Source organism: Hibiscus syriacus, unplaced genomic scaffold (genome assembly GCF_006381635.1).
Source record: "Hibiscus syriacus cultivar Baekdansim isolate YM2019G1 unplaced genomic scaffold, ASM638163v2 tig00111393_pilon, whole genome shotgun sequence".
Taxonomy (NCBI): Eukaryota; Viridiplantae; Streptophyta; class Magnoliopsida; order Malvales; family Malvaceae; genus Hibiscus; species Hibiscus syriacus.
The window spans coordinates 689,456-693,936 of NW_024063079.1; the positions used below are offsets into that span (position 1 = coordinate 689,456).

At 32.2% G+C, this 4,481-nt stretch overlaps 1 non-coding gene across 1 annotated transcript; it reads right to left on the minus strand.

Moving 5' to 3' along the window:
* Positions 1-4,037: 4,037 nt before the first annotated feature.
* Positions 4,038-4,110, minus strand: TRNAV-UAC. The gene has a single exon. It is a non-coding gene; the product is annotated as a tRNA-Val (tRNA).
* Between the last annotated feature and the right edge of the window lie 371 nt (positions 4,111-4,481).

Here is a 4,481-nt window from a genome sequence, read left to right on the forward strand (position 1 = left end):
GGGACATGGAATTGTTTTTGGGAGTCAGCGGGATAATCCTTTGGTTGTAGGATATGTGGATTCAGATTATGCAGGTGACTTGGATAATAGAAGATCTACGACAGGGTATGTGTTTACTCTTGGTGGAGGGCCTATTTGTTGGAAGTCTACTGTTCAATCTGTCGTGGCACTATCTACAACTGAAGCTGAATACATGGCAGCGGCTGAAGCTGCAAAAGAAGCTTTATGGCTTACTGGTTTAGTGAAGGAGTTGAGTGTTCAACAAGGTGGAGTTCAGTTGCTTTGTGATAATCAAAGTGCTATTCACTTGGCTAAGAATCAGGTGTATCGTGCTAGAACTAAACATATTGATGTAAGGTTCCACAAGATCAGAGAGTTGGTTGCATCTGGAGAGGTTTTGTTTCAGAAGGTACATACTGATGAGAATGCCGCTGATATGTTCACCAAGCCAGTTACGACAGACAAGTTCAAGCATTGCTTGGACTTGTTGAATGTTTCGAGTTGTTAAAGAAGCAAGGTAACCCAACCCACATTGAAGTTTCCAAGGGGCAGGATATTCACCAAGGTGGAGATTTGTTAGGTATGGCTCATAAATATACCAGTAAAGAGGACAGGAGATGGAGCGGAGTGAGCGAAGCGAACATCAACTGTCCTTACAAATAAAGTCTCGTTGTGGGGTTACAAATTATGTGGGTTGGGGGTGCGGGGGCGTAGCCCCCGCGGTACGGTACAGGGTTGATTTTGTAATTATGTACTAGGGTTTTCTATTATAAATAGAGATGTAACCTAGACCTAAAATATCATTGAATAAAATTCTAGCGCCGCCTAGGCACCGAGGACGTAAGCACATTGCCGAACCTCGTAAAATTCTCGTGTTCTTTCGTTTTCTTTACCCGTTTTCGTCAACCATTCATTTAACTAATGAGGTCGTTTGGTTGAAAGTTAGATATGTAACCTTATGTGCGAATTAGGTTGTCCCCGATTTTTATGAAGTACAAGATACTCATTGAATGTTAAGACTCCAGTCAATATTTTTCCAACTCCAGGATGACTTCATAAAGTCTTTCATATGCTGAAAATTACAATGCGTATGAAGTATACACAAAAAATGAAAGTTGTCGGATCCTATAAAGCATAAACTATAGTAAAACAATTGTTGGGAGTCATGGTAAGTGTAAATTCCATTTAATAAATTGGACTTTTTTTTTATTTTCTAGATAGTTACAAAATCATTTTGGTTTGATACTATGTAAAGCTTAAAGTCTAGTGAAAAATTTGTTGCGAGGGAGTTAGAAGAGGGCGGTCATTTTAAATGACAAAAATCAATTGTGTTGTTTAAAGGGTTGTTTTCAAGATGATTAAGTCGAAAGAAATATGAAATATATAAGAGGATGAGAAAGATGTAAACATCACTAAATGTTATTTAAAATAATATAGAAACTTTGTTTGGTAGAATCTCTCAATCAATCCTCAAGAACAAACCAAATAAACTAATGATTGGTTAGAAACAAGAGTGGGTGGTAGTGCACATGCATCGACGCATAAAACCGTAGCATTCTCCTCCCTCGTGGCCTTCGGTCTTGCAGGCATGCTCACAGTTCTCATCACTGAAACATGCCCCCTTGAACTTACCGCTTGGAGTTTTGCATGTTTCACCCCTTACTGCTATAGGCCCCATATCTTCTTTATTAGGGTATCATGCCAAAAGGGTTAGATGAAATGTAAATATAAATCATTTGTGTGTGTGTGTGTGTACGGTGAGTGAAACTTTGATTAAGTTACACTAATAGTTATTTTAATTTTAGGTTGCTTGCATTTTAATCACCAAATTCGAAAAACCTTCATTAGAGTCATTGAACTTTTATTATGCTTTTGTTTTGATCATGTTTGAGTCAGCATGCCAAATGTAATTTTCTTTAACAAATTAATACACTTTACTAAGATAAGAACAAATGTTATAGTCTGATTGGTAGAAAAATAAAAATGAAAATTATGGATTACAAATGAAAGGGCTCAAACCTGATCTCTTAGGAAGATGGTCCAACATCTAACAATTGCACCATGCTAAAAAGTTGTTACATTAATAATATTTAGGTTAAACTATGGTTGAATTTATTATATTTATTTTATGAAAAATATATTAATTATAACATGATTTATAAGAATATATGTTAACATTAATTAAAATATAATAATTTTATAATCTTATGATTAATAAATCAGTTATTCTTTATTAATCTTTTAGTTTTATAACATAAATTATAAATTATAATTAATATGTTATTATCTTTATACTCCTTCATTAATCTTTTAACTTTATTTTTTTTATTCTTCTTCATTATTTTTTTTATAAAATTAAATATATTTTAATTGATGTTATAATTGTATTCTTAAATTATTTTATAATTTAAGTTATAATTAATACGTTATTATTACTACTTTAATCTTTTAGTTTTAAATATAAATTATAATTATTTTTTTATAAAATTAATAGATTTTGCTTGATGTTATAAATATATTCTTATACTATTTTATAATTTATACTATAATTAATTTATTTTCATAAAATAATTATAACAAATTCAACCACAATTTAACCAAAATATCACTTTTGTTAATAATGTAATAACTTCCAAGCTTGACTCTAATGAATTTTTTTGATTTCGATGACCAAAGTACAGGCATCCTTAAAGTTTAATGACCATTAGTGTAGTTTATCCACTACTGGTATATATCGTACTAGTCCTAACTTAAAATTATAACAAATCAAATAATTAATTCAGAAGATAAAAAATTGAAAAAAAAATGGGTGATAGAAAAAACCTGTTATTAGAAGAATCCATAGAAGAATTAGAAGAGTTGAAATAGATGAACGAGTGACTTGTGTCATTTTAAATGCTATTTTACAAAATGAATGATCGATAAAAAGAGAGAAAATAAGAGTTTATTTGATGAGATGAAAACTAAGTATTACGAGACCTTTATATAAGGATTGGTACTAAAAGCAGTTGACGAGAAAAATGGATAGGATTTACATGTGTTGTATTTTACAGTAATCTTAAACTTTATACATAAATATGATAAAATTTAAAATTGGTTTGTTTGTTATTTATTATTGAATAAATAAATCAATATTTTTATATGTAATTTAAGATAAAATAGAAATATATTGTTTGTTAATACAATAGAATTCTTGGATGTACCATTCAGTTTTAGTGTTCCTTCTAATGTATATTTGTTTAAAGATCTAGCTATCTAGTCCGATAAGTTTGGTCAGGCCTATATAAGGGTTTTTTAAGATTGATTTTGTAACATTTGGTCCCTAAACCTAGTAGTTTATAGTAATATAGTCCTTAATTTTTTTTTGAAAGGCATATAAGACCTCTTTAAAAATAATCTCATAACTCGATCGAGTCGAGATCCATTCTAGACAACGGAAAGAAAAAAGAGTACCCATAACTTTTATTAAAGCACCAACAAAAACACAGCAGAACAACCATTATCCGATACAACCTAAACATCATAGTACAACTCGAACTTGTGCCAAAATTTAATCCCCGCAAACCACGACCTGAACATATACCAAAACCTGCAAACCATTTGATAATTTTTTTTTCTTTGACCCTGGAACTTTAACTTTTGATCCTTTAAAAAATATGACACTACGATATTATGTCATATTATCACTTAAATGTCTTTGGAATGAGGGTGGATCATATTCACAAATTCCTAAATTCAAACGTGGTGGGTGGTGCAAATAAGACCCTTTCGCCAAAAGGAAAAATCAGGAGAGGGTTCACCAATTTTAATGGGTATGCATGATCCACATAATGTTATTCGATCACTGATTCTTAACACTGAGCCCTCACCAACATTAGCAGAGGCTTATGCTCTTGTAACACAAGAGGAAAGTCAACAACTTATATATACGAAAAAGGGTATCGAAATAAGTGTCGGATCCATGCAACCAATTAGTGAGATTAGACAAGTTCATTAAGGAGTGAAGGAGTGCAAAACATTGAAGATAGACAAGAACTTATTGCTGCCCAGGATCTAACTGGGGACCTTCAGTGTGTAAGACTGACGTGATAACCACTACACCACAGCAACTACATGACAGTCCGATGCAGTTAAAGGTTAAGGTTTTATAAAAAAAATGTCAACTATCGACTTAGCAGGATATAAACCAAGAGAAAGATACAAATTCAGTAGTGAAATACAAATTTCCACAACCCCTGGAACCGTGATGATATTCTATTATCATGTCTTTGGTTCTCTTTTAACAAAACACTTTTTCAGAGATCCTAACCATCAAGATAGGTAGTCGTAATAGTTTAAGCTTTGTCTGCAAAAGGCCATGATTGTTGCCCAAGAATTAAGCTTTTCCAGAGGAATTACGAGCAGATGATTAATAATGCCCAGGGAAACAGTCGATGGGTTAGTGGTAATATTACTCACGAGAAAAATGAATGCCCTTACTA